Here is a 23236-nt window from a genome sequence, read left to right on the forward strand (position 1 = left end):
TCTGCAGCTTCACTGCGGTGGCGGAGGACCTGATTGCGTTCTTCACTTTTATGTTAGGGTCCTTTTTGTAAAATCTAAGGGTTGAATTGTCATTTTTATTTTTCTAAGGACCTTCATATAACATGTACCGCCGCTATTCTCATATAATGCAGCTTCCCTTCCCCTGTTCAAAAAAAAAGTTTGCTCAAAAAAAAACTAGCATCACTATGTGTAGTGTAGTACACGGAAACGGAACGCTGTCGGCCACAGCACACGTGGCCGGTGGACAACACACTTGGGACTCCATTTCATAAGGCCAACTTTACCGCGCGACACCAAACGAACGTCTGGTTTAGTCGGATTTCGTTTGTTTGGAACGGCAATGGGTTCGCCCATGTCTGATTCTGTCCGTTGGATCGTGCGTGCGGCCACCGCGCGGCCGCATCCCAAATCATGTCCGTATTGGACGTGATTAAAAAAATTAAAAAAACTTAACTCAAAAGTGAATAAACGCAGTTAAAAAACTTAAAACATAATAACATTAACACAAAAACGGCCCAGTTTTCACGGCCACAAAACGGCCCAGTTTGACATAATTAACATAAAAAAAGCCCGTCGATGCTGAGGTACTGCCGGTCGCGCTGGCCGGCGGGCCTAGGGCCGATGGTGAAGGGAGCCGCGGCAGAGGCACGACCCGATGGCGATGCGGCCTCCTCCTTCATGGAGCCGCTGCGGCGTCCCGACGAGGAGCCAGCCCCGCAGTCGTCCTTCCTCTTGCGGTCGTAGTTCCACAGGCCCATGGCTGCGAGGTGGGCGGACGGCGAGTTCGAGGAGGCTAGGGTTTGACTGTCGGGTTTCGAGGAGGCCGCGGGGTGGCGATGGAAATTATAGACGACGGCCGGTCCACGCCTTCCCCATTTAAGAAGGACCGCGACCGTTCCCTGGGCGGATGACAAGCGGGCCCGACCGTTCGTGCGCATTCGTGTGGGCGGGTGGGAGGTAGGTGGCCGCCTGCCACGCGTCCCCGATGCGGACGAGCGCGCGTCCGTTTGATGTCCGCTGCGACCAAACCCCATTCCTCACATGGACATGGACATGGACATGGACATGGACAGGGCCTCGGCGAGCATCATATGGGTGCTGCCGGCTACGAGAGGCGTTGCGGCATGGTGACAAGTGCAGCCAACGGTGGCCGGCAACTCCTGCTGCCGAGCAAGCGGGCGTCGAGTGCTCCAACGGCGTGGATCTCGTCAGTGCTGCGAGGAAGCATGGGCTGCAGGTCAGCAGATTAGGCGCGAGGAAGGAGGACAGGCAGCGGAGTGCCACGACGGCGCCGGCCCGGCGAGCACCATGTGCGTGCTTGCTGGATGCAGTCGCCGTTGACAGAGCCCCGCAACACCGAGGGAAGAAGTAGGCGCGAGAGCCCCCTTCCTCTCCTGTTCCAGTAGCTGCGGCGGCGGACGGGGATGCGTACTGCCGGGAAGAGAAGACCACTTCGCGGTGAAGCAGGCGCAGCTGCGGCGGCGGACGGGGACGCGTACTGCCGGGAAGAGAAGACCACCTCGTGGTGAAGCAGGCGCAGCTGGAGTTGAAGACCGCACGTGCGCCTAGGTTATCCCGGAGTGAGAAGCTCAAGCTGAACCGCGCCAAGCTCGCCAACCTGCTCCGGTACATCTCCAGCAAGAAGGGCCTCGAGGGCTTGCTGGAGGCGTCCTTCCGGCGTCGAGGCGAATCTACTCCGCGCGTCTTGGACGACCATGAAGCCATCACCGGCCGGCGTGCCAAGGAGGGAAACGGAGATGAACTGGCGTGGTCGTGCGCCAAGGAGGGGACGGGAGATGAACGGACGTGGTCGCGCGCCAAGGAGGGGAAGGGAGATGAGCTCCGGCGCCTGGAGAGCAGCACGTGCCTGTCCCCGAGACGCCCAAACACAAGAGCACCATCGCCGGTCGTCGGCGTGCAAGTGCCAGAGGGTGTGGAGGTCGTGGTCCTGGGTGTGCCATGCGAACCAACCAACTGAAGGGCATGCCCCGCCGCGCGCCAGAAGAGCAGAGGAGCATGGCGCGGCGCGGCGCGGGCGACTGCTGCTTCAAGTGCCCGCCCAGCGGGAGGGGTGACAGCAGCGCCGACGTTTGCCGAGGCCTTCGACTCCTACTCCAAGAGCAGCGGCTGGGACCGATGCCCAGATGCTCCACCGCTCCCTCCCTCCGTCGTTGTTGCTGCTCCCGCCGCATGCCCTTCAGTTGGTTGGTTCTGGTCGTGCACCTGCCTGCACCTGTACCAGGTCCTGGTCGTTGTTCTGGACGTGTCAAGCGAGCCACAGACGTTGAGCTTCAGCGTGGTGGCCTCGACCCTGGGACGCCCGTCGGCGCCGTCCATGCTCCACGGCCTCGTCGCGGATGAACCACAGGAGCGAGCCCCCAGGGGGGATCCCATCGGCGCCGTCCATGCTCTACGGCCTCGCCACGGACGAACCGCAGGAGCGAGCCCTCGTCCAAGGGAGGGGGGGATCCCATCGGCGCCGTCCATGCTGTACGGCCTCGCCGCGGATGAACCGCAGGAGCGAGCCCTCGTCCAAGGGGGATCCCGTCGGCGCCGTCCATGCTCTACCGTCTCGCGCGAATGAACCGCAGGAGCAAGCCCCCACTCTCCGCGGCGTGCATATAGATATAGATACGGTTTTGCTCAAACTCAGCTAGCTGAGTTTTTTGTTTGGCATCATTCACCAGGTGAACCGTTGATATTATTAGAGGATTCGTTCGTTTCCTAGCTGGGTAAATTGTGTTGTGGTGGGTAACGCGGTCCATGTTGCGTTTTGTTTGTCTCGTGGTTCTGACTTCTCTCTTGGCTAGCAGCTATTCACTTCCTGAGATGCATGCATGTAATTGTTCAATTTAAATTGCATGCAGACTTGTGCAAGTGTCTAGTTGTTCTTTTTTTTAGTTCGTTGTTGCTGAACTAGTTCTGATCGATTTGAATTGTATGGAACAACCCTTGCTTTCGGCAGGGTCGTTCCCACGTCGGCATGAAACTGTAAGTTTTCAAATGCTGTTGTAATTGCATATTTTTATGATTAGGTCGTTACTACATGTTTTCAAGGCTGGGTCGCAACTGTAAGTTCTTCAAACGATGTTGGAACGGCGTGTTTTTAAGGCCTGTCGCAACTGCATGTTTTCAAGGCTGGGACGCAACTACAAGTTTTTCAAATGTTGTCGTAATTAAATGTTTTCAAAACTAGGTCGCAACTGCAAGTTTTTTAAATGTTGTCGTAATTGCATGTTTTCAAGGCTGGATCGCAACTGCAAATTTTTCAAATGTTGTCGTAATTGCATGTTTTCAAGGCTGGGTCGCAACTGCAAGTTTTTTAAATGTTGTCGTAAATGCATGTTTTCAGGGCTGGGTCGCAACTGCAAGTTTTTCAAATGTTGTCGTGATTGCATGTTTTCAAGGCTGGGTCGCAATTGCATGTTTTTCAAATGTTGTCGCAACTACATGTGTTTAAGGCTGGGTCATAATTGCTTGTTTTTCAAATGTTGTCGCAACTACATGAGTTTAAGACTGGATCGCAATTGCATGTTTTTTAAATGTTGTCGCAAGTGTATATTTTTAAGGCCTGGTTGCAACTTTTCACATCGGATCGGTTTGCATAAGAATGCATGTATCTTGCCAAGGTGTGTTGGTTTTTTCAAACTTGTCAAGGTGTGTGTGCGCGCATGTGTATGTCCATGTGTCTCATGTGCATATCTTCCAATGGCTTTTGTAGCATAGTAGATATTTTTTTAGCTAATGTAGCATAGTAGATGTGTTTCCTTTTTTTTGTTATTTTTTGGTAACAACCAACATGGACACAACTGAAACGAGCCAGCCTAGAAAAACAAGGAGCAACTCTAACCGTAGCTCTTCCAAAAAAAGCACGCTTTAATAAAAAATGATATTATCTTACGCTAGATGAATGAGAGCATACTATATCTCACCTAGATGAGTTCTAGACACTCCTTTGATCAAACTCAGCTAGCTGAGTTTTTGGTTTGGCATCATTCACCAGGTGAACCGTTGATATTATTCACTTCAGGATTCGTTCGTTTCCTAGCTGGGTAAATTGTGTTGTGGTGGGGTAACGCGGCCCATGTTGCGTTTTGTTTGTCTCAAGTGGTTCTCTCTTGGCTAGCAACTATTCACTTCCTGAGATGCATGTATGTAATCGTTCAATTTAAATGACATGCAGACTTGTGCTAGTGTCTAGTTGTTCATTTTTTTAGTTCGTTGTTGCTGGACTAGTTCTGATTGCTTTGAATTGTATGGAAGAACCCTTGGTTTTGGCAGGGTCGTTCCCACGTCGGTATGAAACTGCAAGTTTTCAAATGCTGTTGTAATTGCATATTTTTATGATTAGGTCGCAAGTGCATGTTTTCAAGGCTGGGTGGCAACTGTAATTTATTTAAATAATGTTGGAACGACGTGTTTTCAAGGCCTGTCGCAACTACATGTTTTCAAGGGGGACGCAACTGCATGTTTTTCAAATGTTGTTGTAATTATATGTTTTCAAAACTACTCCCTCCGTTCCTAAATATAAGTTTTTTAAGAGATTTTACTATGTGTCTACATAAGAAGCAAAATGATTGAATGTACACTCTAAAGTATGTCTTTATACATCCGTATATAGTTCACGAGTGAAATCTCTACAAAGACTTATATTTAGGAACGAAGGGAGTAGGTCGCAACTGCAAGTTTTTTAAATGTTGTCGTAATTGCATGTTTTCAAGGATGGATCGCAACTGCAAAATTTTCAAATGTTGTCGTAATTGCATGTTTTCAAGGATGGATCGCAACTCCAAGTTTTTTAAATGTTGTCGTAAATGCATGTTTTCAAGGCTGGGTCGCAACTGCAAGTTTTTCAAATGTTGTCGTGATTGCATGTTTTCAAGGCTAGGTCGCAATTGCATGTTTTTCAAATGTTGTCGCAACTACATGTGTTTAAGGTTGGGTCATAATTGCTTGTTTTTCAAATGTTGTCGCAACTAGTAAGTTTAAGACTAGATCGCAATTGCATGTTTTTCAAATGTTGTCGCAACTGCATATTTTTAAGGCCGGGTTGCAACTTTCCACATCGGATCGGTTTGCATAAGAATGCATGTATCTTGTCAAGGTGTGTTGGTTTTTTCAAGCTTGTCAAGGTGTGTGTGCGCGCATGTCTATGTGCATGTGTCTCATGTGCATATCTTCCAATGGCTTTTGTAGCATAGTAGATATTTTTTTAGCTAATGTAGCATAGTAGATGTGTTTCCTTTTTTTGTTATTTTTTGGTAACAACCAACATCGACACAACTGGAACGAGCCAGCCTAGAAAAACAAGGAGCAACTCTAACCGTAGCTCTTCCAGAAAAAAAGCAGGCTTTAACAAAAAATGATATTATCTTACGTAGGTGAATGAGAGCATACTATATCTCACCTACATGAGTTCTAGACACTCCTTTGCTCAAACTCAGCTAGCGGAGTTTTTGGTTTGGCATCATTCACCAGGTGAACCGTTGATATTATTCACTTCAGGATTCGTTCGTTTCCTAGCTGGGTAAATTGTGTTGTGGCGGGGTAACGCGGCCCATGTTGCGTTTTGTTTGTCTCCAGTGGTTCTTTCTCGGCTAGCGGCTATTCACTTGCAGGCTGAGATGCATGCATGTAATCGTTTAGTTTAAATTGCATGCAGACTTGTGCTAGTGTCTAGATGTTCATCTTTTTTAGTTCGTTGTTGCTGGACTAGTTCTGATTGATTTGAATTGTATGAAACAATCCTTGATTTTGGCAGGGTCGTTCCCACGTCGGCATGAAACTGCAAGTTTTCAAATGTTGTTGTAATTGCATATTTTTATGATTAGGCCGCAACTGCATGTTTTCAAGGCCGGGTCGCAACTGTAAGTTCTTCAAATGATGTTGAAACGGCGTGGTATCAAGGCATGTCGCAACTGCATGTGTTTCAAGGCTGGGGCATAACTGTAAGTTTTTCAAATGTTGTCGTAATTGCATGTTTTAAAACTGGGTCACAACTGCAAGTTTTTTAAATGTTGTCGTAATTGCTTGTTTTTAAGGCTGGATCAAAACTGTAAGTTTTTCAAATGTTGTCGTAATTGCATGTTTTCAAGGCTGGGTCGCAATTGCATGTTTTTCAAATGTTGTCGTAACTACATGTTTTCAAGGCTGGGTCACAATCGCATGTTTTTCAAATGTTTTCGCAACTACATAAGTTTAAGACTGGATCGCAATTGCATGTTTTTCAAATGTTATCACAACTGCATATTTTTAAGACCGGGTTGTAACTTTGCACAGCGGACTGGTTTGCATAAGCATGCATGTATCTTGCCAAGGTGTGTTAGTTTTGTCAGGCTTGTCAAGGTGTGTGCGCACATGTGTATGTGCATGTGTCTCATGTGCATATCTTCCAATGGCTTTTGTACCATAGTAGATATTTTTTTTAGCTATTGTAGCATAGTAGATATGTTTCTTTTTTTTGTTATTTTTTGGTAACAACCAACATCAACACAACCGGAACCAGCCAGCCCAGAAAAACAAGGAGCAAGTCTAACCGTAGCTCTTCCAAAAAAAAAGCAGGCTTTAACAAAAAATAATACTCTCTCCGTTCCTAAATATAAGTCTTTCTAGAGATTTTACTATTGGACTACATACGGATGTATATAGACATAATTTAGAATACATATTTAATCATTTTGCTCCGTATGTAGACCCTTAATAAAATCATTTAAAAGACTTATATTTAAGAACGGAGGAAGTATTATCTTACGCTAGGTGAATGAGACCACATAATATATTCCATCTAAATGAGTTCTAGGCACTCTCATATAGATATACTAGGATGGACGGTGCGACCTCGGTCAACATGATCCTGGGTCTTACATGTTGACCTGTTGACTTCATATGAAGTTGCAATAGAATAATAGTAACTCCGTTGTCCTTTTTCTTTCAATTAAAAATTAACCCCCAAAAAAGCCTTGTGGCTCTAAAACTGTTAAAAGGCGAGGGCGGATTCGAAAACAGCCTCCTCGCACTCGCTGTCCAGTCCAGAAACCCTCGCCTGCGAGCCGCGGGCCCTCCCCCGCCGCCGCATTCCGTCCACCCGGCGACCGCGGGCCCGCCCACGCGCCCCCCCACCATGCAGATGATGCGGAGGGGCTCTCAGGGGCTTCTCGCCATGGCCCGCAGCAGCTTCTCCCCCCTCCTCCCACCGGGCTGCCACCGGCGGCACCTCCTCTGCCTGCCGGACGAGATGCACAAGGTGTGGCTCCCCGAGAGCTTCCGCGGCGCTCGCACGTCCCCAGGCGGCCACGTGTAAGCTAAATCCAAACCCCTCCCTAAATTCCGATTTGCATGCTTAATTCCGGTGTTGATTCCGATTGTTGGTCCCACATACGCGGATCCCGATGGTCGGCTCGGATGATGGTGGTCACATCACATCTGTGGGGTTGAGCGGTTTGTCCCGTTTGGTATCTGGCCGTACTTTGGTGGACTTTGGATCAAGTGACTCACTTTTGGTTTGTGGTGCGCTAGATATAACTCTACTGATTTGGTTTCTCAATTTGGCAGCGGCAGCACCAGTAGCATATGGGATGGGTGCATGGTCATTAATTGAACAACTGACTCATCTGTTCATACATAGGCTGATTATTTATACCAGTTCCTAATCGTTCCTAAATACTCCTATAAGTTTTTATAGAGGTTCTATTAAAAGACTACTCCCTCCCTCCATATAAAGGAGTTTATGCGGATGTATATATACATACTTTAAAGCATTTTGTTCCGTATGTAGTCTTCTAATTAAATCTCTAAAAGAAACTTATATTAAGAAACCGAGGGAGTGGTTTAACAAGGATGTGTTGCTTCCTGCACATGGTCACTATATATGAAATGCCCCATTGATTTATGTTGGTATCTTCATATGCTGTGTAAGTAGAATGTCAGTTTGCTCAATGTGGGCATTTATCATGTTTACATGAGGACACTTGAAGGTTGAAGACATGCACCTTTCATTCAGGCCCCACCATACCATGTGCTACTCTACTCACTCCACACATATAGCAGTTAGTTGTTCTTTTGTGTGCTATCTATCTAGCACTATCATTGAATTAATTTACTTCTTACTACTTATATACTTCTTTATCAGTGCTTCTTACTAGTACTTGATTACAATTGCAGTACTCCTTTATCAACGCTGCTTACTAGTACTACCTCCGTTCCAAAATTCTTGTCTAAGATTTATCTAGATACGGATGTATCTAATACTAAAACATGACTAGATACATTCATGTTTAGAGAAATCTAAGACAAACTTTTTGGTACGGAGGGAGTACTAGATAACTACAAATCACAAATGTGCTCTGGCATGCACCCAAAGAAGGAGTGGGCCCGTACAGTAGCATGCATCAAAATGGGTGAGTGTACGTAGGACCTCTGTTGGATATACTAATGTGGTCCTATATATATATATATACTAACATACTCTTGTTGGATCATGAATTTTGATTACCCTACTACTTCCTCTGTAAACAAATCTAAGAGTGTTTAGATCAATACTTTAGTGATCTAAACGCTTTTATATTTGTTTACGGAGGGAGTACTTTTTATTTATATATGTCTTGCAGCTGAATAACTAAACACCCTTAACCTTTTCTAAAATTGTTTATAAGCAGTGCCATCAACGGACAAAGGCTATTTGTAGATTCTGAGGTTAGAATGGCGACAGAGCACTTCAAGCAAAATCCACTTATCCATCGTGTGCCAACGGATCGGCTGATTGTGCCGGATCCCACAAGGCTGCATTTCGTCAAGGATGATGGAAACCGGCTAACCTGGTCCGGGCTTGATCTAGTCGACAGCATGCACAGGTCCGGTCTGTCCACGAAGGGGTTATTCTGTAAGGAGAATGTGATTGTCCTGCCACGCCAAATGTCCTTCGGCTTGAAAGAGGTAAACATAGAGGCAGATGCAGGCCCGTTGGACATGACGGAGAGGGTGGACAACTACATCGAGTACGTCCGCTTCCTGTGTGGAAGAGTTGAAGACGTGCATGGGGCTGAGGTTGTTGGCACCTTGCCTCTCTTCAAAGGCCTTGAAATGGCTGCGCTGGATGTGTTACAAGACGACCAACTTCTGGACCTGCTGCTGTATTATCCGGCACTTCTTCCTATTGTCAGCAAGGGAATTCTTTTCTGTAGGATCTACAATCGGATAGTTAAAAGGGTTCCTTTGCTACATAGAGCTAAGTTGCCAGTTATTGGTTTTAAGCCCAATGCGAAGAAGAAGATCAACAATCCAAGGGATTTGTGTAAGAAGCCGTTGCGCGCTGTACCATATTCCAATAACCCAAGTTATCCAAATTGGGGTAGTGTCATAGCAGCCAGAAATCCAGACGTCTTCAAGTGTTTCGTGACACAGTCAAAGATGGATCGTAACTCTAGCATTGACCGTGTCGCTTTGCTTCGTCATGCACCAGCTCACCCGCTCGAGAAGTCGATGATAAAGCTGCTAACTTATCTGAAGCGAATCAAACAAGGCAAGCCGCTCCCTCCCTCCTCCGTCCTGGACAGTTCCACCATCAAATCAGCACAATTCTCAACTTTATCAACCGTCCCCCCATCGTGTACGGAATTACTACATCTGATGTTCGAGAGCTTCCCAAAGTACCTACCTAATATGTCCAAGGCGTTTTGGACATACAGTGTGTATGGAGGCTGGATGTCCGGGGTCTCTTTCCTCCTCGCGGCCGTTGATTCTTGTCGCTTTGCTTCGTCATGCACCAACTCACCCGCTCGAGGAGCCACTGAGCAGTCACTCGTCTCCTTGTACTGCCTCCTGTCCCCAAGAACAGGCAGTTAGTTTTCATAAGTACACCAGTATTCATCAGCATAGTAAGAGAGAACAGGAGCTTTGCCTAAGTATTACGTACTATTCATGAGTATGCACCCGAGGACAAGAAGTACCGAGATAGCTTTGACTAAGTAGAATTCATCAGTCATGACTATGGTGGCATACCTATCTTGTATGAATTGAGAATCTTTAATGCTCTGCTAGTGTGCTTTGTCATGCCCTGTTGTTGCACCCGTGAAGATGCATTTTTTTTCTTTTGTTGCACCCCTGTTGTTTCTTCCTATGCTGCATATATTATTTTTCACTTATTTTTTGGATTAAAACATAAATGCGTCATTTAATTTGGCATTTAGTGAGATTCATGGTTGTTGAAAGTTTGCTACAATTTGGCATTTAGTGAGATTCATGGTTGTTGAAATTTTTTGAAACCTTTTTTGCAAATTGTGAATAATTTTGAGATGTTGAATATTTCTGAAAACACAAACAATTTTGAAATTTTGAATAGTATTTTTCAAATGTGAATAAACTTTGTAGTTTGGAATCTTTTTTAAAAAATAAGAAAAAAATTGGTATTCCGAACAGTTTCTTCACGAACACATTCTAAAAACGTGAAAAAATTAAAATCCCCGAACAATTTCTAAAGTGTGCAAAATTTTGAAAATTTCAAAAAATAAAATAAAAATAGGAATATCGTGAATTTATTTTTATTTTATTCATATTTTTTCAATAAAAAATTTGCTTGCATAATTTAAGAAAAAAATGACATTTGAAAATGTTCATGCATTTCAAAATAATGTTTTTGATGTTTCAAAAAAATTGCTATACAATTGAAAGAGGCTTCATAATTTTTTAGAGAAACTTCACTCATTTCAAAAAAATAAAGTCATTTTCTAAAAAATGTTTATGCAATGTACGAAAAAAAGGTTCACGTAATTTTTTATTAAAGTTTCCTACCATTTGGAAACATGGTTAGCGGGAATTTGAAAGATGTTTACCATGCATTCTAAAAATTGCTTGGGCTTGTATTTGAAAAATATTATTCATCATGTACTTAAAAAATGGTGAGCGTGTGTTAAAATGTTCCCGTATATACAGAAAAATATACAATGTGAATTACAAGCTCTTATTCGACTCTTTCTGATGTTATGATAAATTGCAATTGCTTCAATGACTATGGACTGTTGTTGGCTACTTCTCGGTAAGGTTTTTGTTTCATACTTTGCTTTGTGAAGGAATTGTTACTTTCCCGTAAGAATCTTTGTGATGTATTTCTTTTTTATGTGTGATCATGATGCCCTCATGTCTGTATTTTTTTATCGACACCTTCATCCCTAAACATGTGGACATGTTTATGGAACTTGGTTTTCGCTTGAGGACAAGCGAGGTCTAAGCTTGGGGGAGTTGAAACGTCCATTTTGCATCATGCTTTCATGTTGATATTTATCACTTTATGGGATGTTATACTTATGCCTTTTCTCTCTTATTTTGCAAGGTTTATTTGAAGAGGGAGAATACCGGCAGCTAGTATTCTGGACTTGAAAAGGAGCGAGTTTGAGTCCTCTATTCTGCGCAACTCCAAATGTCCTGAAAATCATCGTGGATTTTTTTGGGAATATATAAAAAATACTGGGCGAAAGAAATACCAGAGGGGAGCTACTAGGGCCCCACAAGCCTGGTAGCCGCCGCCCCCCTCGTGGCGGCTACAGGGCTTGTGGGCACCCTGACGGCCCACTGGCCCCCCTCTTTTGCTATATGAAGGGTTTCGTCCAGGAAAAAAAATCAAGGTGGAGCTTTTTCGTGGATTCTCCGCCGCCACGAGGCGGAACTTGAGCAGAACCAATCTAGTGCTCCGGCAGGACGATCCTGTCGGGGAAACTTCCCTCCCGGAGGGGGAAATCGCCGCCATCGTTATCACCAACACTCCTCTCGTCGGATGGGAGTCATCTCCATCAACATCTTCATCAGCACCATCTCTTCTCCAAACCATAGTTCATCTCTTCTAACCAATCTCCGTCTCGCGACTCCGATTGGTACTTGTAAGGTTGCTAGTAGCATTGATTACTCTTTGTAGTTGATGCTAGTTGGATTACTTGGTGGAAGAGTTTATGTTCAGATCCTTGATGCTACTCATTACACCTCTGATCATGATTATGATTAAGCTTGGTGAGTAGTTACTTTTGTTCCTGAGGATATGGGATAAGTCATGCTGATAATAGTCATGTGAATTTGGTTTTCGTTCGGTATTTTGATATGATGTATGTTGTCTTTTCCTCTGGTGGTGTTATGTGAACGTCGACTACATAACACTTCACCATCTTTGGGCCTAGAGGAAGGCATTGGGGAGTAGTAAGTAGATGATGGGTTGCTAGAGTGAGAGAAGCTTAAACCCTAGTCTATGTGTTGCTTCGTAAGGGGCTGATTTGGATCCACTAGTTTAATGCTATGGTTATACCTTGTCTTAATTATACTTTCGTAGTTGCGGATGCTTGCGAGAGGGGTTAATCATAAGTGGGATGCTTGTCCAAATAAGGGCAGTATCCAAGCGCCGGTCCACCCACATATCAAACTATCAAAGTAACGAACGCGAATCATATGAACATGATGAAACTAGCATGACAAAAATTTCCGTGTGTCCTCGGGAGCGTTTTTCCTCCTATAAGACTTTGTTTAGGCTTGTCCCTTCCTACAAAAGAGATTGGGCCACTTTGCTGCACCGTTGCTACTACTTGTTACTTGTTACTTTCACTTGCTACGTTCCACGTCACTACACCATCACTTGTTGCCGCTACTTTTAGTGCTTGCAGTTATTACCTCTCTGAAAACTGTTTATCAGAGCCTTCTGTTCCTCGTTGGGTTCGACACTCTTACTTATCGAAAGGACTACGATTGATCCCCTATACTTGTGGGTCATCAATGTTCATTCCGTTTTATGTTGTTGCAGAGAGTGAACCTGACAAAGCTATTCAATTTTGCGATATCACATTTAAATACCAAAACTCTCTTGTGTTTGAAAAACAACAAAATACTCCTTTCCTTAGGAACTAAATATAAGTCTTTTTATAGACCCCACTAGAAACTACATATTTTTTGTGTGGGTGCATTACGAACTACATACGGATGTACATAGACATAATTTAGAATGTAGATTCACTTAGTTTGTTTCGTATGTAATCTGTATTGAAATCTCTTAAAAGACTTATATTTAAGAATGGAGGAAGTATTAATTATGTAATTTGGTTGAATTTTCAAATCAGATTGATTTCGTGTTCGCGCGGTTTGACCAATCTATAGTGTACGGGACAATGTCGGATCATCAGTTTGCTCAACACTCTCTTTCTCTGCTTCCTCCCTCCTCTCTTCCTCTGCCTGGGTTCTTGAGAGTAGATAAGGGCTTCCCGGCCTGATCTGACGCCTCGTCCGTCGGCAATGCCGGTTGGCGATGGCTAAGGAGAGGAGCCTGGGCCTTTCTTGTATATACTAGTAATGCAGTTAGGGTTGTTTTTAGGACTGGCTTTATGCCGTGGTCGATGCGAAGCTTCTCTTCGGTGTGCTCGAGCCGCGCCGACGAGGGGTGGATCCCTCGGTTCTGCGGTCATCCATGGTGAACGGTGGTGTGGTTCTGGACGAAGCTTCCCAAATAAGCTCGGAGGGTTCCTGGATCGAATGCAGCAAGGTCCCCATAAGCTCTCTCTTCGTCGTCATGGAGGTGGGGACGGGGGTGGTTCCATGGATCTTGTTGCTTTTTTGTTTGCACGAATCGTGGGGGTGTTCTCTATGGTTGCAATCTGGAGCATATTCTCAGCGGTGTGCTGTCGGCTTCCTCCCGCTTCGCCGCTGACCTCCATGGCCGAAGGGTGGTGCTGGCAGTTCCTCTCCGGTGCTGCTGCTCTTTCAACCTCTTGGTCTTCGAACCCAAAGGGAGGCTTTTCCTTGGCTCAGACACGGCTTTCATCGTCTTCTTCATCCCAAGTGGTCTCGTCCCCGGTGACAGTGAGGATGGCCATGTTCTGCAGCTTCACTGCGGTGGCGGAGGACCTGATTGCGTTCTTCACTTTTATGTTAGGGTCCTTTTTGTAAAATCTAAGGGTTGCATTGTCATTTTTATTTTTCTAAGGACCTTCATATAACTTGTACCGCCGCTATTCTCATATAATGCAGCTTCCCTTCCGTTGTTCAAAAAAAAAGTTTTCTCAAAAAAAACTAGCATCTCTATGTGTAGTGTAGTACACGGAAACGGAACGCCGTCGGCCACAGCACACGTGGCCGGTGGACAACACACTTGGGACTCCATTTGATAAGGCCAACTTTACCGCACGACACCAAATGAACGTCTGGTTTAGTCGGATTTTGTTTGTTTGGAACGGCAATGGGTTCGCCCATGTCTGATTCTGTCCGTTGGATCGTGCGTGCGGCCACCGCGCGGCCGCATCCCAAATCATGTCCGTATTGAACGTGATTAAAAAAATTAAAAAAACTTAACTCAAAAGTGAATAAACGCAGTTAAAAAACTTAAAACATAATAACATTAACATAAAAACGGCCCAGTTTTGACGGCCACAAAACGGCCCAGTTTGACATAATTAACATAAAAAAAGCCCGTCGATGCTGAGGTACTGCCGGTCGCGCTGGCCGGCGGGCCTAGGGCCGATGGTGAAGGGAGCCGCGGCGGAGGCACGACCCGATGGCGATGCGGCCTCCTCCTTCAGGGAGCCGCGGCGGCGTCCCGACGAGGAGCCAGCCTCGCGGTCGTCCTTCCTCTTGCGGTCGTAGTTCCACAAGCCCATGGCTGCGAGGTGGGCGGACGGCGAGTTCGAGGAGGCTAGGGTTTGACTGTCGGGTTTCGAGGAGGCCGCGGGGTGGCGATGGAAATTATAGACGACGGCCGGTCCACGACTTCCCCATTTAAGAAGGACCGCGACCGTTCCCTGGGCGGATGACAAGCGGGCCCGACCATTCGTGCGCATTGGTGTGGGCGGGTGGGAGGTAGGTGGCCGCCGGCCACGCGTCCCCGATGCGGACGAGCGCGCGTCCGTTTGAGGTCCGCTGGGACCAAACCCCATTCCTCACATGGACATGGACAGGGCCTCGGCGAGCATCATATGGGTGCTGCCGGCTGCGAGAGGCGTTGCGGCATGGTGACAAGTGCAGCCAACGGTGGCCGACAACTCCTGATGCCGAGCAAGCGGGCGTCGAGTGCTCCAACCGCGTGGATCTCGTCAGTGCTGCGAGGAAGCATGGGCTGCAGGTCAGCAGATTAGGCGCGGACGGGGATGCGTACTGCCGGGAAGAGAAGACCACTTCGCGGTGAAGCAGGCGCAGCTGCGGCGGCGGACGGGGACGCGTACTGCCGGGAAGAGAAGACCACCTCGTGGTGAAGCAGGCGCAGCTGGAGTTGAAGACCGCACGTGCGCCTAGGTTATCCCGGAGTGAGAAGCTCAAGCTGAACCGCACCAAGCTCGCCGACCTGCTCCGGTACATCTCCAGCAAGAAGGGCCTCGAGGGCTTGCTGGAGGCGTCCTTCCGGCGTTGAGGCGAATCTACTCGGCGCGTCTTGGACGACCATGAAGCCATCACCGGCCGGCGTGCCAAGGAGGGGAACGGAGATGAACTGGCGTGGTCGCGCGCCAAGGAGGGGACGGGAGATGAACGAACGTGGTCGCGCGCCAGGGAGGGGAAGGGAGATGAGCTCCGGCGCCTGGAGAGCAGCACGTGCCCGTCCCCAAGACGCCCAAGCACAAGAGCGCCATCGCCGGTCGTCGGCGTGCAAGTGCCAGAGGGTGTGGAGGTCGTGGTCCTGGGTGTGCCATGCGAACCAACCAACTGAGGGGCATGACCCGCCGCGCGCCAGAAGAGCAGAGGAGCACGGCGCGGCGCGGCGCGGGCGACTGCTGCTTCAAGTGCCCGCCCAGCGGGAGGGGTGACAGCAGCGCCGACGTTTGCCGAGGCCTTCGACTCCTACTCCAAGAGCAGCGGCTGGGACCGATGCCCGGATGCTCCACCGCTCCCTCCCTCCGTCGTTGTTGCTGCTCCCGCCGCATGCCCTTCAGTTGGTTGGTTCTGGTCGTGCACCTGCCTGCACCCGTACCAGGTCCTGGTCGTTGTTTTGGACGTGTCAAGCGAGCCACAGACGTTGAGCTTCAGCGTGGTGGCCACGACCCTGGGACGCCCGTCGGCGCCGTTCATGCTCCACGGCCTCGTCGCGGATGAACCGCAAGAGCGAGCCCCCAGGGGGGATCCCGTCGGCGCCGACCATGCTTTACGGCCTCGCCGCGGACGAACCGCAGGAGCGAGCCTTTGTCCAAGGGAGGGGGGGATCCCGTCGGCGCCGTCCATGCTGTACGGCCTCGCCGCGGATGAACCGCAGGAGCGAGCCCTCGTCCAAGGGGGATCCCGTCGGCGCCATCCATGCTCTACCGCCTCGCCGCGAATCAACCGCAGGAGGGAGCCCCCACTCTCCGCGGCGTGCATATAGATATAGATACGGTTTTGCTCAAACTCAGCTAGCTGAGTTTTTTGTTTGGCATCATTCACCAGGTGAACCGTTGATATTATTAGAGGATTCGTTCGTTTCCTAGCTGGGTAAATTGTGTTGTGGCGGGTAACGCGGTCCATGTTGCGTTTTGTTTGTCTCGTGGTTCTGACTTCTCTCTTGGCTAGCAGCTATTCACTTCCTGAGATGCATGCATGTAATTGTTCAATTTAAATTGCATGCAGACTTGTGCAAGTGTCTAGTTGTTCTTTTTTTTAGTTCGTTGTTGCTGAACTAGTTCTATCGATTTGAATTGTATGGAACAACCCTTGCTTTCGGCAGGGTCGTTCCCACGTCGGCATGAAACTGTAAGTTTTCAAATGCTCTTGTAATTGCATATTTTTATGATTAGGTCGTTACTGCATGTTTTCAAGGCTGGTTCGCAACTGTAAGTTCTTCAAACGATGTTGGAATGGCGTGTTTTTAAGGCCTGTCGCAACTGCATGTTTTCAAGGCTGGGACGCAACTGCAAGTTTTTCAAATGTTGTCGTAATTAAATGTTTTCAAAACTAGGTCGCAACTGCAAGTTTTTTAAATGTTGTCGTAATTGTATGTTTTCAAGGCTAGATCGCAACTGCAAATTTTTCAAATGTTGTCGTAATTGCATGTTTTCAAGGCTGGGTCGCAACTGCAAGTTTTTTAAATGTTTTCGTAAATGCATGTTTTCAGGGCTGGGTCGCAACTGCAAGTTTTTCAAATGTTGTCGTCATTGCATGTTTTCAAGGCTGGGTCGCAATTGCATGTTTTTCAAATGTTGTCGCAACTACATGTGTTTAAGGCTGGGTCATAATTGCTTGTTTTTCAAATGTTGTCGCAACTACATGAGTTTAAGACTGGATCGCAATTGCATGTTTTTTAAATGTTGTCGCAAGTGTATATTTTTAAGGCCTGGTTGCAACTTTTCACATCGGATCGGTTTGCATAAGAATGCATGTATCTTGCCAAGGTGTGTTGGTTTTTTCAAACTTGTCAAGGTGTGTGTGCGCGCATGTGTATGTGCATGTGTCTCATGTGCATATCTTCCAATGGCTTTTGTAGCATAGTAGATATTTTTTTAGCTAATGTAGCATAGTAGATGTGTTTCCTTTTTTTTGTTATTTTTTGGTAACAACCAACATGGACACAACTGAAACGAGCCAGCCTAGAAAAGCAAGGAGCAACTCTAACCGTAGCTCTTCCAAAAAAAAGCAGGCTTTAATAAAAAATGATATTATCTTACGCTAGATGAATGAGAGCATACTATATCTCACCTAGATGAGTTCTAGACACTCCTTTGCTCAAACTCAGCTAGCTGAGTTTTTGGTTTGGCATCATTAGCCAGGTGAACCGTTGATATTATTCACTTCAGGATTCGTTCGTTTCCTAACTGGGTAAATTGTGTTGTGGCGGGGTAACGCGGCCCATGTTGCATTTTGTTTGTCTCAAGTGGTTCTCTCTTGGCTAGCAACTATTCACTTCCTGAGATGCATGCATGTAATCGTTCAATTTAAATTACATACAGACTTGTCCTAGTGTCTAGTTGTTCATTTTTTTAGTTCGTTGTTGCTGGACTAGTTCTGATTGCTTTGAATTGTATGGAACAACCTTTCGTTTTGGCAGGGTCGTTCCCACGTCGGCATGAAACTGCAAGTTTTCAAATGCTGTTGTAATTGCATATTTTTATGATTAGGTCGCAAGTGCATGTTTTCAAGGCTGGGTGGCAACTGTAATTTATTTAAATAATGTTGGAACGACGTGTTTTCAAGGCCTGTCGCAACTACATGTTTTCAAGGGGGACGCAACTGCATGTTTTTCAAATGTTGTTGTAATTATATGTTTTCAAAACTACTCCCTCCGTTCCTAAATATAAGTTTTTTAAGCGATTTTACTATGTGTCTACATAAGAAGCAAAATGATTGAATGTACACTCTAAAGTATGTCTATATATATCCGTATATAGTTCACGAGTGAAATGTCTACAAAGACTTATATTTAGGAACGAAGGGAGTAGGTCGCAACTGCAAGTTTTTTAAATGTTGTCGTAATTGCATGTTTTCAAGGATGGATCGCAACTGCAAAATTTTCAAATGTTGTCGTAATTGCATGTTTTCAAGGATGGATCGCAACTCCAAGTTTTTTAAATGTTGTCGTAAATGCATGTTTTCAAGGCTGGGTCGCAACTGCAAGTTTTTCAAATGTTGTCGTGATTGCATGTTTTCAAGGCTAGGTCGCAATTGCATGTTTTTCAAATGTTGCCGCAACTACATGTGTTTAAGGTTGGGTCATAATTGCTTGTTTTTCAAATGTTGTCGCAACTAGTAAGTTTAAGAATGGATCGCAATTGCATGTTTTTCAAATGTTGTCGCAACTGCATATTTTTAAGGCCGGGTTGCAACTTTCCACATCCGGTCGGTTTGCATAAGAATGCATGTATCTTGTCAAGGTGTGTTGGTTTTTTCAAGCTTGTCAAGGTGTGTGTGCGCGCATGTGTATGTGCATGTGTCTCATGTGCATATCTTCCAATGGCTTTTGTAGCACAGTAGATATTTTTTTAACTAATGTAGCATAGTAGATGTGTTTCCTTTTTTTGTTATTTTTTGGTAACAACCAACATCGACACAACTGGAACAAGCCAGCCTAGAAATACAAGGAGCAACTCTAACCGTAGCTCTTCCAGAAAAAAAGCAGGCTTTAACAAAAAATGATATTATCTTACGCTAGGTGAATGAGAGCATACTATATCTCACCTAGATGAGTTCTAGACACTCCTTTGCTCAAACTCAGCTAGCGGAGTTTTTGGTTTGGCATCATTCACCAGGTGAACCGTTGATATTATTTACTTCAGGATTCGTTCGTTTCCTAGCTGGGTAAATTGTGTTGTGGCGGGGTAACGCGGCCCATGTTGCGTTTTGTTTGTCTCCAGTGGTTCTTTCTCGGCTAGCGGCTATTCACTTGCAGGCTGAGATGCATGCATGTAATCGTTTAATTTAAATTGCATGCAGACTTGTGCTAGTGTCTAGATGTTCATCTTTTTTAGTTTGTTGTTGCTGGACTAGTTCTGATTGATTTGAATTGTATGAAACAATCCTTGATTTTGGCAGGGTCATTCCCACGTCGGCAAGAAACTGCAAGTTTTCAAATGTTGTTCTAATTGCATATTTTTATGATTAGGCCGCAACTGCATGTTTTCAAGGCCGGGTCGCAACTGTAAGTTCTTCAAATGATGTTGAAACGGCGTGGTATCAAGGCATGTCGCAACTGCATGTGTTTCAAGGCTGGGGCATAACTGTAAGTTTTTCAAATGTTGTCGTAATTGCATGTTTTTAAAACTGGGTCACAACTGCAAGTTTTTTAAATGTTGTCGTAATTGCATGTTTTTAAAACTGGGTCACAACTGCAAGTTTTTTAAATGTTGTCGTAATTGCTTGTTTTTAAGGCTGGATCAAAACTGTAAGTTTTTCAAATGTTTTCGTAATTGCATGTTTTCAAGGCTGGGTCGCAATTGCATGTTTTTCAAATGTTGTCGTAACTACATGTTTTCAAGGCTGGGTCACAATCGCATGTTTTTCAAATGTTTTCGCAACTACATAAGTTTAAGACTGGATCGCAATTGCATGTTTTTCAAATGTTATTGCAACTGCATATTTTTAAGACCGGGTTGTAACTTTGCACAGCGGACCGGTTTGCATAAGCATGCATGTATCTTGCCAAGGTGTGTTAGTTTTGTCAGGCTTGTCAAGTTGTGTGCGCACATGTGTATGTGCATGTGTCTCATGTGCATATCTTCCAATGGCTTTTGTAGCATAGTAGATATTTTTTTAGCTAATGTAGCATAGTAGATGTGTTTCTTTTTTTTGTTATTTTTTGGTAACAACCAACATCAACACAACTGGAACCAGCCAGCCAAGAAAAACAAGGAGCAAGTCTAACCGTAGCTCTTCCAAAAAAAAAAAGCAGGCTTTAACAAAAAATAATACTCTCTCCGTTCCTAAATATAAGTCTTTCTAGAGATTTTACTATTGGACTACATACGGATGTATATACACATAATTTAGAATACAGATTTAATCATTTTGCTCCGTATGTAGACCCTTAATAAAATCATTTAAAAGACTTATATTTAAGAACGGAGGAAGTATTATCTTACGCTAGGTGAATGAGACCACATAATATATTCCATCTAAATGAGTTCTAGGCACTCTCATATAGATATACTAGGATGGACGGTGCGACCTCGGTCAACATGATCCTGGGGTCTTACATGTTGACCTGTTGACTTCATATGAAGTTGCAATAGAATAATAGTAACTCCGTTGTCCTTTTTCTTTCAATTAAAAATTAACCCCCAAAAAAGCCTTGTGGCTCTAAAACTGTTAAAAGGCGATGGCGAATTCGAAAACAGCCTCCTCGCACTCGCTGTCCAGTCCAGAAACCCTCACCGGCGAGCCGCGGGCCCTCCCCCGCCGCCGCATTCCGTCCACCCGGCAACCGCGGGCCCGCCCGCGCGCCCCCCCACCATGCAGATGATGTGGAGGGGCTCTCAGGGGCTTCTCGCCATGGCCCGCAGCAGCTTCCCCCCCTCCTCCCACCATGCTGCCACCGGCGGCACCTCCTCTGCCTGCCGGACGAGATGCACAAGGTGTGGCTCCCCGAGAGCTTCCGCGGCGCTCGCACGTCCCCAGGCGGCCACGTGTAAGCTAAATCCAAACCCCTCCCTAAATTCTAATTTGCATGCTTAATTGCGGTGTTGATTCCGATGGTTGGTCCCACATACGCGGATCCCGATGGTCGGCTCGGATGATGGTGGTCACATCACATCTGTGGGGTTGAGCGGTTTGTCCCGTTTGGTATCTGGCCGTACTTTGGTGGACTTTGGATCAAGTGACTCACTTTTGGTTTGTGGTGCGCTAGATATAACTCTACTGATTTGGTTTCTCAATTTGGCAGCGGCAGCACCAGTAGCATATGGGATGGGCGCATGGTCATCAATTGAACAACTGACTCATCTGTTCATACATAGGCTGATTATTTATACCAGTTCCTAATCATTCCTAAATACTCCTATAAGTTTTTATAGAGGTTCTATTAAAAGACTACTCCCTCCCTCCATATAAAGGAGTTTATGCGGATGTATATATACATACTTTAAAGCATTTTGTTCCGTATGTAGTCTTCTAGTTAAATCTCTAAAAGAAACTTATATTAAGAAACCGAGGGAGTGGTTTAACAAGGATGTGTTGCTGCCTGCACATGGTCACTATATATGAAATGCCCCATTGATTTATGTTGGTATCTTCATATGCTGTGCTATGCTGTGTAAGTAGAACGTCAGTTTGCTCAATGTGGGCATTTATCATGTTTACATGAGGACACTTGAAGGTTGAAGACATGCACCTTTCATTCAGGCCCCACCATACCATGTGCTACTCTACTCACTCCACACATATAGCAGTTAGTGGCTCTTTTGTGTGCTATCTATCTAGCACTATCATTGAATTAATTTACTTCTTACTACTTATATACTTCTTTATCAATGCTGCTTACTAGTACTTGATTACAATTGCAGTACTCCTTTATCAACGCTGCTTACTAGTACTACCTCCGTTCCAAAATTCTTGTCTAAGATTTATCTAGATACGGATGTATCTAATACTAAAACATGACTAGATACATTCATGTTTAGAGAAATCTAAGACAAATTTTTTGGGACGGAGGGAGTACTAGATAACTACAAATCACAAATGTGCTCTGGCATGCACCCAAAGCAGGAGTGGGCCCGTACAGTAGCATGCATCAAAATGAGTGAGTGTACGTAGGACCTCTGTTGGATATACTAATGTGGTCCTATATATATATATATATACTAACATACTCTTGTTGGATCATGAATTTTGATTACCCTACTACTTCCTTTGTAAACAAATCTAAGAGTGTTTAGATCAATACTTTAGTGATCTAAACGCTTTTATATTTGTTTACGGAGGGAGTACTTTTTATTTATATATGTCTTGCAGCTGAATAACTAAACACCCTTAACCTTTTCTGAAATTGTTTATATGCAGTGCCATCAATGGACAGAGGCTATTTGTAGATTCTGAGGTTAGAATGGCGACAGAGCACTTCAAGCAAAATCCACTTATCCATCCTGTGCCAACGGATCGGCTGATTGTGCCGGATCCCACAAGGCTGCATTTCGTCAAGGATGATGGAAACCGGCTAACCTGGTCCGGGCTTGATCTAGTCGACAGCATGCACAGGTCCGGTCTGTCCACGAAGGGGTTATTCTGTAAGGAGAATGTGATTGTCCTGCCACGCCAAGTGTCCTTCGGCTTGAAAGAGGTAAACATAGAGGCAGATGCAGGCCCGTTGGACATGACGGAGAGGGTGGACAACTACATCGAGTACGTCCGCTTCTTGTGTGGAAGAGTTGAAGACGTGCATGGGGCTGAGGTTGTTGGCACCTTGCCTCTCTTCAAAGGCCTTGAAATGGCTGCGCTGGATGTGTTACAAGACGACCAACTTCTGGACCTGCTGCTGTATTATCCGGCACTGCTTCCTATTGACAGCAAGGGAATTCTTTTCTGTAGGATCTACAATCGGATAGTTAAAAGGGTTCCTTCGCTACATAAAGCTAAGTTGCCAGTTATTGGTTTTAAGCCCAATGCGAAGAAGAAGATCAACAATCCAAGGGATTTGTGTAAGAAGCTGTTGCGCGCTGTACCATATTCCAATAACCCAAGTTATCCAAATTGGGGTAGTGTCATAGCAGCCAGAAATCCAGACGTCTTCAAGTGTTTCGTGACACAGTCAAAGATGGATCGTAACTCTAGCATTGACCTTGTCGCTTTGCTTCGTCATGCACCAGCTCACCCGCTC

This window comes from Hordeum vulgare, chromosome 3H, assembly GCF_904849725.1.
Source record: "Hordeum vulgare subsp. vulgare chromosome 3H, MorexV3_pseudomolecules_assembly, whole genome shotgun sequence".
In the NCBI taxonomy this organism is placed as follows: Eukaryota; Viridiplantae; Streptophyta; class Magnoliopsida; order Poales; family Poaceae; genus Hordeum; species Hordeum vulgare.